At 38.6% G+C, this 13,852-nt stretch overlaps 1 long non-coding RNA gene across 8 annotated transcripts in view; it reads left to right on the top strand.

Annotated features, from left to right (window-relative positions):
* The first annotated feature begins 843 nt into the window (after positions 1-843).
* Positions 844-13,852, top strand: part of LOC120313251 — a 32,372-nt gene continuing 19,363 nt past the window's right edge. For 2 of the 8 annotated variants that reach the window (XR_005558093.1, XR_005558098.1), the window contains exons 1-5: positions 844-940; positions 2,393-2,515; positions 7,141-7,347; positions 9,680-9,769; positions 12,737-12,813. This is a non-coding gene — a long non-coding RNA (uncharacterized LOC120313251). The remainder of the gene's footprint in view (positions 941-2,392; positions 2,516-7,140; positions 7,348-9,679; positions 9,770-12,736; positions 12,814-13,852) is intronic. The other 6 variants (XR_005558092.1, XR_005558094.1, XR_005558102.1 and 3 more) reach the window with 3 other exon arrangements.

Below are 13,852 nucleotides of genomic sequence, written 5' to 3'. Positions count from 1 at the left end.
TGCCTGTTACAAGGTGCAGTGGCATCCTCCCACAATATAGTGCTCTCTCCTTGTGCCCCTAATTCCAAAACAGAAACACTAAATGAAGGATTATACAAATTAAAATCCAACAGGAAATTGATCTTTCCTTATAGAGAAGAAGTCCTAGGAATCATTGGGCGTGTCTGGAGGTCACAGGCTGGGAAAGGCTGGGTAAAAGTCATCTTTTTGGAACAAGTGGAGTGTGGCCTTTGGCAGAACTTGACGAAGTTTCTGCGACTGTTTCACGGGGACTGTCCTGTGTTCAGAGCAAATGCAGACATATATTTGTTGCATCAGAAGAAATGCCACCTTCTTTTGAACTGTTGCACCTGGAAGAGCAATTGTTCAGATGTCTATTTCTTATCCCTAGGAGCCTTGTATGTTGTTTATCTCAAAGTTCAAAATTAAATGAGCTAATACAACACAAACAGGAATAGATGACATAGCAAGTTTGTACCCAAGGAATGCACACTGGGCATTGCTCCCTTGTTTCCATCAGGCAAAACTAAAAAGTGTCCATGTAACTTAAAACATTCACAACCATCACCACAAAGCAGTAAAATGAGATAACAAAATAAACAAAAGAAAAACCAAACAACAAAATACCAGAGCCGCATTAATACCATGCTCGTCTGCCACCTAGTGGAGGCACCTGGCAGTCTTCCAAATACCTATAGGATGAGTATGTTCTACTGTTTTTGGATAATAACAGAAGGAATTGTGTTAACTTGGGCGAACTAATCCAGGTCAGAGGTAGCATATTTCTGTGGACATCAATTAGACAATTTAGCTAATTAGAACCATCTCTCCAAACACTTTCTTTTCTAGTGATGAACAGGGATGGAGAACTTGCACATCGGAGGGAGATGGGACTATTGTGAAAACTACTCCGAAGAAGAATTCCGAAGGATTGCATGAGGTATATTCATTTCTCCAGAAAATAAATTAGAAATGTTCTTATAACTATCAATTAGATTCAAAAGCGCTGCTCTCTGAGAACTGCCTATGCCTATTGCAATGAATCTCTACATTGGGCAGCCCAAAGTTTGATGAGGAAAATGACCCATTCTGAATCCTTCGTGAATATAGATGTGTAGGGAACAGTTCCACCCAAGCAAGTGTGCCCTCCCTTCTCAGTGGACCTGATTTTTATTAGATGTGAATCAAACAAATAGCTACAAATCAACTTCTTTCAATTTTATAACAGCCCTTGAATTATGGACACCAGTTAAGTATTCCAGTAGATTGAATGGAGATGATGCCAGAAAGAATAAGGAGGAGCAGTCAAATCAGTCTTCTAGTGAAATCCATGAATATATTGGATTCACAAGTATTAGAAAGACATAATTTCTGATCTTAAATTTCCTATTCCTTTCCTTTTCTAACTCATTGTCCAATTTGCCTAGATAAATCCATTTGTCTTGTACAGCCAGGAAAACATTTTCTCCCCTGGAAGAGCATTCATGGAACCTAAAGCTTGGTTCTGTTCTGGCATCATCTGCCTGATCAGTATTTTTAATGCCTGTGAGGAGGTACATCTTACATATGAGTTTTGCTTTCTTTAGTATGTACAGTATGTGCTGTTGGATTTAAGAATAATCATTATATTGGTAAAACAAGGCATTTACCAGAGAGCTTAGTTGCAAATTAATTGCACATAGTTAGCTTTCTTTAATCTATTTTTATTAGAGTTCTGCATGCTTCAAAAATTGTCTAGAATACATATTCAATTCTTTTGTAAGCAGATCACGGCTATTCATCACAATGGTCTTTTGAAAGAGCCTGAAAAAAGGTGTAGCTCTTTCAAACTTGCATTAATTTTACTGACTCAATTCCTTCCTTCCTTCTTTCTTTCTTTACTTGATACATTTCTATATCACTTCCCTAAGCCAATAACAATCAAAGATGTAATAAATAAAGATAATATAGAAATACATTCACCAGATACTCAGAACAAAGTCATCATTATCATTTATTCTTGCATCTTTGAATGACTCAATCACTTTTTGTGTGCTTTTTCATCTCATTGCTACCAATCCATTCATGTCATGTAGCAGGGCAGCTTCCCCCTTCCCTTGGGTCACATTCATTCATAACATTGCACAATTTCCTCACAACCTCATATCTGTTTTTTTTTCATTGTCACCATTCCCCGAAATGTGACATGCCACTATCATCATTCTATGAATACCTACATTCATACACACCCATAATAACCTCAACAGCATCAATTCATGGTTCTGAAATACAGTTTAGTCCTTTTATTCATAATTAAACCTACATCTTCATTTCCCTGCATGTACTCACAAGGTAAGATCAGATTACCTTCACTCAGATTTATGGCATCATTCTCTTTCTATCTCTCACTAAGTCTTATGTGAAAACTTGGATTGACCAAAGCCACAATGGTGAGAAGAAGTCACAATTCTGAGTCCCTCTGTTGGAAACCATGGCATTTGGAAGATTATGACTTGGACTCTAAGAAGACAAAATGGTAAACAGCATGAATTAATGAAAGAAAGAAAAACAGATCGTGTTGTTTGTGAAATGAAATGATTACATTGCCACTTATCTATGCCCATTCCATACCCATCATCCCCCATTAATAGTGAGGACAACACTGGTAAATGTTGCAATAATTTGGCTAGAATGCTACAGGAGCAATCAAATATTAGTTTTATCTCAACCAAGTTCACATTGTTCTATGCAAGCTAAGATCTCTAATCTAGAAACTGCCTTGTAATCCATTTTACTGTGTCCCACACATCACACACAAAACAGTGGTATACACTATGTATATGGTTGAAAGAAAGGAATCGGTAACAGGTCTAGGCTGAGGTTTGGGACGGGACAAAAATGTTTCCTGAATCTTCATGTCCTCTCTTCATCCACTTCATTCCTTTGGATACCTATGCATATAACTTGTTAGAGAAGAGAAGGAGGAGATTGTCTTAAGAATTGGAAACTCTGAAGTAAATAAGGGAAGGCTTTTGTAGTTGTTGGATGAAAATCCTTTCCCAGATCTTCAAGAAAGAATCAATGGTCAGTTTCTAATCTCATTAAACAAGCCTGAGTCTAGGATCAGCATTTCAAGTAATCCAAAACTTCTTGACATTTAACAAAATATATAGCTTACCTAGGAAAAGAAAAGGAAGGAAGGAAAGAAAGGAAGAAAGAAAGAAAGAAAGAAAGAAAGAGAGAGTGAAAGGTTCCAAAACTGGTGATAAAGGATAGACAAGCTACAGAAAGGAATTGGCAGGCTTTTGAAAATCATCTTTTGTAATTTATCTGCCTTGAATGACAGCGCAAGCTACAGAGCGTGTGCAGAAGAGAGAAGAGACTGCAAGGTTTAATAGAGCAATAGCGTTGCTGACCATAACTCAATGTTCAGCCTTGACAATAACTTGGGGATTTATCTCGATGACCAGACATGCTGAGCTTTGGGTTTCTAATATATGGATTGAGGGAGAGGGTATTGTTCTTCTTGATTTACTGGGACAGTTTTTATCAGTCACAGAGCATGAAACAGAAAGGGAGGAAGAAGAGGAGGAAGAGGAAGGGAGGTCAGATCAACACTTGAATCAGAAATTGGGGCTGAATGGAGGACTGAGCAAACCAGAGGGGAAAAAGAAAAGGTCGGTGCAGGGGCTGTGCTCATAGGAAACAAAACACCGTTTAACTCACCGTTTCCATTAATATGTATGGTGCATCTTTTATCCATCCTGTTGTTTAAACGTTGGATTAAGTCATAGGAGGAGAAAATTTACATTTTGCCATTACTTCCAAGATACATTCTGTATATAAAAGGTGGAATAGTCAACTTCATGAATTGTTCTATAATAGTAACAATTTCTATAGGGGGAGAAAATATTAGAAACAAAAGAAATCAGCAATATGAATACAAACTTAATTCCAAGCAGCACCAATACTCCATCTTCCGGTAATGACACAGACGAAGGCTGAATTCCTACAATTTACAGTGAATTATGGGGCAGCAGAGCTACTAATGCTCCAGCTGCTTCAAAAGAAAAAAAAAATCACACCCCACAGCTTACAGTGTCCCATTAGGAAAAGGGAATATAATGAATTCCTGTTTTTATAGCCCTGAAATGGCACCTTTCATTCAGCAGATTATTTATTCTCCAGATTACAATGATGAGGTTCTGAATAATGTGCTAAGGTGCTTTGAAGAAAAAAGAAAGAAAGAGTTTATGCAGCTTCATTTACATATTTCATTTCATGAACTGCAACAGTGCCGCTCAGCTGAAGAGACTGTTTGGGTCAGTGGGCTGCAGAGTGAAGTGATTCATGCCATCTGTGGTCAGGGCAGAGAAAATGTAGCACTTTGTTGCATGCAAGCTTCCATTTTAGCCTTGGATAGGGCCTGAGCAGGAATCTGCCAACGCTACCTTCTCTTTTGTTAAATTAGCTCTTCCTTGCCATAAAATGTTACTTGTTCCATGCCACACAATTGTAAGTCAAGTTCCACATTATGGAAAAAAAAACCACTGATCAGTGTAATGGAATAATCATTTGCCACCTCAGTTAGAAACAGCTCTAAGCAGTCTACAATGCAAGAATATATCTAATAAAAATAGGCAATTGTTACTGTAGTACAAACATAGTCATAAAGAATGCAATACAATAATCATTAAATAAGCTAAGAGATGTCAACAAGGACATCTTAAATCCATTCTACTACTACGTGTGATAGATTTCTTCTGACATGGCAAGCTGGTTTTTATGTAATTGAGGTACTTTGAACATGGTATTACCATATTATTTTTAGACAACTTTCTCCATCCAGGAATCTCTTAATTCCCTATCTGCTAATGGAAGATCCAACAAAAAAGCAGCACCAGACAACTGCAGGCCAATTACCTGCTTACCAATAACTTTCAGATTGCTTACTGACGTGGTAGCTGACACATTTCAATAGCATCTAGTTGCAGACAAGCCCTTTCCACCTGAGCAGAAAGAAAATTGCCCCAACAATAGAGAAAAAATCAGAGCCAAACTGACTAGATGATTTTGGAAAACTGTAAGAGAAGGAAGACTAACTTGAATGTAGCTTGGATTGACTACCAGAAGACATTTGACTCCCTGCCACATGACTGGATAATCAAGTATCCAGAAATAACAGGAATCATAAAAACATCAAAGGTTTCGTGCAAAGATTGATGGCATAATGGAAGACCTAGTTGCTAATCAATGGTAATAGGCTGGGAGAGGTTAATATCAAGAGAGGAATATTTCAAGGAGACTCACCATCACGACTGTTTGTCATTTGTATAGGAGTAAGACAACATGTGAACTTTGACAACATTGGCTTTGTTAAGCATTCTCTTTCTGAATCTCCAAAGTCACATAAGCAAAAACATCTGGTAGAAACTAAAAAAAATGTCATCCATGTTATGGGGTCATTCTGCAAATGGCACCAATTATGTAATTTACATCAGTCATGTCATTTGTACAAATACATCATGAGCAAGTATTTTCATCAATCTCACAAATAACTATACACACTGTCTCACACAAATATACATTGTTTCCTCTTGACTTAGAGGTTTCCTCTTGTTTTCCCTTGACATAGAGGTTCTTGTCCTACAAATATTATTCTTGTACCATTTTCCATCTATTTAGCTGTGCTACAAACTGACTATATATTGTAATCCATAAAGAAATAGGCAGACTGTTTTATAGAAAGGTGTCTGGAGCCAGCAAGACACATTCAATACCACTGAGCAATCCTAATAAGAGGACAGGCAAGATAAAGCAGAAACAAGACAGAACGTTTTACCCAGGCAAGGTTCAGTTGCAAGAAGAAACATTTCATAAACTTAAAATTGGGGTCTCTTTCACATATATCACAACAGCAAATGCAGTTATCAGGTTGGCATGGCATGTAAGTAACAGGACAGGTAATTGCACCCCGTCTCAATGCACTGGCTATTACTTGTCTGAGGCCATGAGCTTCCCTACATTCATTGCTCATTTTTAAGGTTATGTAGTAGTCCAGCAGCGATCACCTCAGACAATTAGATATTCATGTATTGTCAACAATGGTCAGAGTTCTGGTATAGTTCCTAACATAATTGGTTTTTTTTATTATTATTACGGTTCTTTTGTATTATGGTTCTCAAGAAATGGGCTATTTTCATAGAACAAAAGTTGTGCCTATTGTATGTTTACTTTGGTTTCCCCACTCTGATGGGAAAGCAGGTAACATCAGTTAGTCTTATGACCTTCCTACAAAAGCGATCCAACAGATAATAAGTAAAAAGAAAGTCTGTCTGTTCCACTGCTGCTAGAATCAGCATGCACAAGGGTGTTCTGGTAGATGTCATAAAAAGCCAGCCCTGGTTAATCCTTGGCTTAAAGATTGTTTGACACTCTAGAAAGCATTGTTGTATTTATGCCCTCCTTGCCAAATGGAATTTGTGATGAGCACTTCATTTAAATGGTGCTGCATCACTGATAATTGTGGTGTCAATCTCCCAAGATTTAAAAATTTTCCATGCTTTAAAGTTTTCTTATTTTAGCTACAGATTCTGGGGAGCTAATCACTGATATAGTTTGAAATATTCGTTCAATTAAATATACTAAAAAGTAATTAAATCATGAACAAGAGTTGGAAACATTTGTACAAGCTCTGCTCTTAATTAAAGAATGGGGGTGATTAAAGGATGTGATTTTTGCAAAATCCTGTTACTTGGCCTGATCTGCGCCTCTCAAAATAACAGGCATATAAGAATATCCATGTGTAATGTCAACTTTTACGGCTGCCTACTCACACGAGACTGGGGAGCAGAGAAAGATTAACATAACGGAACTATTAAAATAGAATTCCAATAACTAAATTGCAGGAGGGAAAACAAAACAATTTAATAACAACCTAATAGTGGGTACCCCTAAAATCCTAGCCCAATCCCTATAGAAAGAATGAGGTGCTTAGGTGCTTTTCTTAAAGGTCAACAATTTCAGGATTGTACAAATATGGGATGAGGTGAGGGAATGTTGTTCTGGGGGGGGGGGTAATTGCAATATATCATGATCTGATGCATGTCAACTTTGCTAGAGGCTTTGTAGATGACAACTAACACCTTGAATTTCATCTAGAAGCCTATTGGTAACCAGGGCAGCAAAAAGAAAAGAGAAAAAAAAGAAAAGAAAAGAAAAGAAAAGAAAGAAAAGAAAAGAACCACCACAACACCATGACTCCGGTTAACAATCCTCAAAGTCAGTCCAGAAGGATACTGTAATTGATAATATTTAATGCCCCAGAGACAACAAGAAGAACCAGGATGTTGAATCACTCCATCCCAGGTAGTCCTCAACTTATAACTATTCATTTAATGATTGTTCAAAGTTATGATGGTTCTGAAAAATCTGGTCCTAACACTTATGACCATGACATTATTCTCATGTTTACATGATTGCAATTTGGATGCTTGGCAACTGGCTTACATTTACAACCAGTTGCAGTGTCCTGTAGTCACATGATCAAAGTTTGCAACCATTTTTTGCCAGTTTTTGGTAAAAAAAGGCACCCAGTTACAATCTTTTTATTAGTTTATCAAAGAACAATTAGAATAATGGGGGGGAAAGGGGGAGGAGAAGGGAAAGAGGAAAAAGTGTAGGATAAAAGGGAAAAGAAAAAGCATTCATTTGGAAAAACAGATTTGCATTTATGACCACAGTGTTTGCTCAATGACTCTGAATTCATTTAATAACTATGGTGATTTGCTTAACAGCCACCATAAAAATGGTCATAAAATTGAATCTGACTTGACCTACAAACCAAGTGACTTATAATGGAAATTTCAGTCCCAATTGGTGGTGATAAGATGAAGACTACCTGTACATCTCTGAGTGGGCTGCCTCCCACCTCCAGGCTGGGCCAGATCTTGGTCATGCATGTCATGGCAGCACTTTGATCCAGAGTCAGATTTAACTGAGGGAAGCTTTAGCACAGATCAACCTGGCATTAAGTAGCCCAGTGCTACTAAAGATCCCAAAATCAGGGCCCTGGGGATGAGTGCTGGAAGTTAGAAGGCTGGATTAATTTCAAACAACAGATCTGTCTCTTCTGGGAATGGACTGCCCCCAGCCTTCCCCATATTTATTTCTGATCATTGCAATGAAAATCCTGCCACCTTCTTTATCTCCTGACATCCCCTCTACAGATCATCGGGTGCCATCTTATACCCAAATAATTCCTTGGCCAGGATGCCAGTATGCCCGGGCTACTTCTGTCTAACAATGTAGCACTCAGCAGCCCCTTGCCCTCCGCCCCTCAGTATTTCATGTTCTCATTCACTGCCCTCATCTACTACCTTTGATCCCAGCTTGCCCTTACTTCATTAGCAACAGATCAAGCTCCCAACTCTATTGAGAATGGCACCAGAAACGCCACTGTTGTCTTTCCAACCGAATCCTGGACATGAATGGCAACTCTCTTTGTCTGTCAACCCAATGCTGAATCTGAGAAGTCCATCTGAATCAAGACTCCTTGGTCGTAATAGTGCAAGAGCCATCAAAGGAGTGTGACAGCCCTGGCATACTCTTGAAAAACAGCCAATATAGCCAGTTCCTCCTTCCCTATGGAGGCTAACATGGAGTATATAGACTGAGATGGCTTTTGGAGACAGTTGCAGGGCCAGACCAATACTCAACCACTCCCTTAACTTGACCCTCAAAATTCTCAGTCTGTGTCCAAAACTGAGTGATTACCAGGTATCCTTCACGTTTATGTTTTCATTACTGTTGCTTCTGCTATTGACAATCCTACCATTTTCTCAGATCAGCTGCATTGTCCCAAACATCAGCATATGTGCCCCATCTCCATTGTGCTGTTACTAGCACCATGATCTTTGCCAAAGTTGTTGCTACACTGGAGTTTCTAGGATTTGCTTCACAAAATCTTGGCTTGTCAAGTTCCAGAGATCCTGGAGGCCATCTCAGCCTGTGTATTGGCTCTAGCACCTACTACTGCACCTTGATTTCAAAGTGGTACCAGGATTCAGGATTCTTGAACCCTGAAAAAACAAGTCAAATGGACCAAAATGCTCTACGAAAACAGTATACTTACAGACACCAGTGTTGAAGGTGTCAAATGCAATTTAAATAGGTAATACTTGAGGTCTCAGCCTCATAGCAGCAAGGCAAAATTTGGCTACATTATTGGCAATAGAGAACTTAGGATCTGTTAAGGAGGGAAGAGACGTACCAGTGATTATCTCTCTCTTGGGAGAGAAGGGGCTGCATTAATACATTGTGCAAGTTTGAGTAAAAATTACAGTGCAACTGATACGCTGCATATTCTGTCTGGCCCAGGAGTCACAATGGCAAAGCCTTTCCTGGAACGGTATGTTTCCCATCAGTGTCTGCTGAAGGAAAGGTGTTTAATCTAGCAAATGCTCTGTGATGTTTACAGGGTATTAAGGATTGGCAAAAATCAGATGGATTTGTGTAAAAGACAGTGTCCAAGGCTTAGGTTGCCTTGGCACTCAGATAATATTTCTTGCTTTCCTTGTCAAGGATCCTCCCCCTCAAATGATATTTTGGTCTGATCCTATCCCTTCCCTTGTATTGGCCTCACTAGAGAAGCCACAGGCTGCTAAAATGACACAGACCGATTTGCTCTGTTTTGTTCAAGAATGGAGAGCTGGAAGAGACAAGAGTCAAGGATCTGTGTAGCCAGTGCATTCCTGTACCTTAGATGTCCTTTTGGTATTATGTTTTACAGGTAACATTCTGTTGTTCACTTCATGCAGCACAGTTTGTTGATTCTGACATTCCCATTTGTTTTTATATGCAAGTAGTCCTCGACTTACGCCCAACATTTCTGTTACTAAGTGAGACAATTAAGTGAATTTTGCCTCAACTTGTGACCTTTCTTGCCACAGTTGTTAAATTAGTAACATGGTTGCTAAAGAATCTGGCTTCCCCTTTGACTTTGCTTGTCAGGAGGAGGCAAAAGATCACATGACTCTGAAACACTGCAACCGTCATAAATATGAGTCAGTTGCCAAGCATCTGAATGTTGATCCCATGACCATGGGGATCCTGCAATGGTCATAAGTCGAAAAACGGTCATAACTAACTTTTTCCAGGGCTGTTGTAACTTCAAACAGTCATACCTGTATTGAAAGGCACCCCAAGAAATTTCTGAGCCCTGCTGAGCGTTACAAAGTTTTGACACAATTAAACTTTGATCTGTGTTGGAAGTGGCCCTGAAAGAAATTAAATGCAAGATATTTTCACAGTATGTTTTATCTTCCCTGGCCTACTTACAAATCGTGGTTAAGTTTTAGTGGACATTCCCCACCTCTCACTAGAAAGGTGAAAAGTTAACAATCAAATTGGTAGGACTGTCAATTATTTTAATGGCCCTTTTTGAGGACTTTTATAACTGGTCAACATTCATTAATAATGCTGGTAATATTTTTTGTCTAACTGCTTTGAACTTTGTATACATTTCTAAAGAACTACCATAGTCCAAAGCTATCACCTTTATTCATAGATTCAATGCCAAAGAATATTTATTGATACTTATTTTGATTTGCTCTGAAAAGCAGCTCTTAGACCTCAAACTATTCCTCAAACATGTAGGTCCAAACTTTCTTTGTTGAAAAAACAGGAAAAATAAAAATAATTTCCCCATTTTTTTTTCATTATAGGTTTGCAAATTTTGGTTATGGATGATGTTTATCCATGCTCACATCTCTAGGTACATATTCAGTGGATGAATATTCAAAGTTTCACTGAATATGGAGTGATATTCCCTAGAGAAAGAGGGGAGCAATCACAACTGCTGCAGTGTTATCCATAAAAAAAAAACAGCCCTCAGATCAAGCCAGGCCCTTTAGTCCTATTTAAGTTTTCTAAAAAAAATTGCTTTCTCTCCAGAGAGCCAAAAACTGAATATATTTTCCTAGCTGATTGATGCTTTTCCATTTATTTTTTTAATGTAATTTTCCTCTGGTAAGGAATTGTTCTCTTGAATGTCAAGGAGGAAATATTTCCCCAATCATGCCCTCTGATTGGCTTGCTGCTGCCTAATCAGATAGCACATTTGTGGGGGAAGAATGGGGGGAGGAGAAAGAGTGGAGGGAACAATTTGTCATGCGGGTAGATTTTTCTTCCCCCAGCCATTGCTAAAGAGCTGCTTTGTAATGCATGCCTGCCAAAGCCTCTAGCCTCAATCAAATTACTCTTCTCCCCACTTCTTCCTGCTGTAAGCACACTTGCATATAAACACAACTTCGCTTTCTAGATCTATCACTGACACAAGGATTATTAAACAAAATCTCAGCCCATAGAATTATTAATTACAAAGATTCATTTCTTTATCAAGTGTTATGGCCCAAAGGGAAAGCTCTTTAAGTTCTCAAAAACAAGGGTACACCTTTATCACTAGAGCAGAGAGTATGGATCGGGTGTTTTCAATATAGCAGATTAAAAGCAAGGGATTTACAAATCAAAAGGTTGTTTAATATATGTTGAAGTTAAGCTGATCCAGATCTTCTGTTCCAACTGAACCATGTGGAATGGGGCTGGTGCTTGTGCTTTGGCAAAATTCCTGCAGCTGCTCTCATTATGATTACTAGTGATGTTTTAAGATGCAGTGACATAATTGGAGAGATTTCGGTTTATTATTATTATTATTACTATTACTACTACTACTACTACTAATAATAATAATAATAATAATAATAATAATAATAATAATAAAGTTGGAAGGGACCTTGGAGGTCATCAAGTCCAACCCCTTGCCCAGGCAGTAACTCTATATCATTTCGGACAAATGGCTGCCGAGTTTCTTCTTAAAAACTTCCAGTGTTGGAGCATTCACCGCTTCTGGAGACAGGTTGTTCCACTGGTTAATTGTTCTGTCAGGAAGTTTCTCCTTAGTTCTAGGTTGTTTCTCTCCTTGATTAGTTTCCATCCGTTGCTTCTTGTCCTGCCTTCAGGCACTTTGGAAAATAGCTTGACTCCCTCTTCTTTGTGGCAGCCCCTGAGATATTGGAACACAGCTATCATGTCCTTCTTTTCATTAAACTAGACATACCCAATTCCAGCAACCGTTCCTTATATGTTTTAGCCTTCAGTCCCCTAATCATCTTTGTTGCTGTTCTCTGTACTCTTTCTAGAGTCTCAACATCTTTTTTACATCGTGGTGACCAAAACTGGATATAGTATTCCAAGTGTGGCCTTACCAAGGCATTGTAAAGTGGAATTAATACTTCATGTGATCTTGATTCTATCCCTCTGTTAATGCAGTCCAGCACTGTGTTGGCCTTTTTGGCAGCTGCAGCACACTGCTGGCTCATATTTAAGTGATTGTTCACTAGGACTCCGAGATCCCTCTCACAGTTACTACTATTGAGTATGGTGCCACCTATGCTGTACTTGTGCATTCGGTTTTTCTTGCCTAAATGTAGAACCTTACTTTTTTCACCAAGAACCTTACCTTTTTCACCTTACTTTTATTTATCTGTATCGTGCCTTTATTGCTTTATAAATAACTCAAGGCAACAAACATATCCAACACATCTTCCTCCTCCTCTTTTCCCCACAACAATAACCCTGTGAGGTGGTTTGGGCTGAGAGTTTTGTGGTCCTTGGAGGGATATCATAGAAGCCCCAAGACTTTTTCTTACACGAAGACAAAATGTCCAATCTTATACTATCCTCATAAATTCTCTTCCAGCAGCCAGGAAGCTCTACAGTCATGATCTTCCAACATCTCTAGGGACAAAAAGAAGTATTTTTGTGAGCACGTATCTGGTAGGTGTCTACAAGTTCCATAATCTTTGTATGCATTCAGTGTTATCTTTCTGCTGAACACTGGCATACATTTTCATTTTATAATATGTTGCAAAATTGTGACTAATGGGCATTTTAGCTTGCAAGTGCATTCCTATCCCTGTGTTGATTTGAAAGTTGTGAACTCTGCATACACATAATAACCAAATACATTTATCCCACATCACACACATACCAGCATCCCTCATCTATTGTTTTGATGCCAGGTACATTTTAACCTTTGGGAAACAATCCCAAAAGAGCCAGATGGAAAAGTTACTGATAGTAACTTTTATAAATTTGACTTCTAAATCAGTCAGTCAGTCACTCACAGTGCTCATGGCTCAAGCCTAGTTGGAAAAGTTGTACTGAAATCAGACTCAAGAACTCAGCAATAGGTACAATAACACAAGAACAATATAGGGTCCACATGCATCAAGGAGTTGCTTAAATGCCTCTCCTTGATATATATGGGCCCTTTACCTAATGCCTATTCTTATCTTTTTTAAATCTCTCCCTCCAAACTCCTTTTGAGGGTACAAGAGATTTGGGAAATGTCTTTCAAAGTCTGTCCCATGCATTTCCTTCCATATCCTGCCTTCTCAAAGCAATCTATCTTAAAATGGAACAGAGCAGTAGTTCTGTTTTATTAGACATAGAGGATAGGTTTCACATGGATCAGCAAGGTAGGGAGGCTGGGTCTATGGGTGTGATCTTCCCTCTCTCTAATCTTCAGGGAGTGGAGGACTGGTTTAACTTTAAAGTTACCTTCCTGGGTAACTTTACTGTAGATGTACTCAGTGTCGACAGAGTATGGTTCTAGGAAGTTATGCCAAAGGCATCAAAGGAAACATATCTATCCAGCCACTGAGGGAGTAATCATTCCAGTATGATTTTGAAAAAAATGTGTGAACTGAAAGCCAAAAAGGAAATGAAATTTAAAACTCAATTTAGAAATGATGTGTGTGCCATATAAAGTTGCTAATTGATTAGGGATGGGAAGATGGGAGAGAGGGATGGG

The sequence above is a fragment of the Crotalus tigris genome, unplaced genomic scaffold (assembly GCF_016545835.1).
Source record: "Crotalus tigris isolate CLP2741 ecotype Arizona unplaced genomic scaffold, ASM1654583v1 scf7180000017568.13789103, whole genome shotgun sequence".
Lineage (NCBI taxonomy): Eukaryota > Metazoa > Chordata > Lepidosauria > Squamata > Viperidae > Crotalus > Crotalus tigris.
The sequence above is the reverse complement of the archived record's forward strand: the minus strand, read 5'-3'. Positions and strand labels throughout refer to the sequence as shown.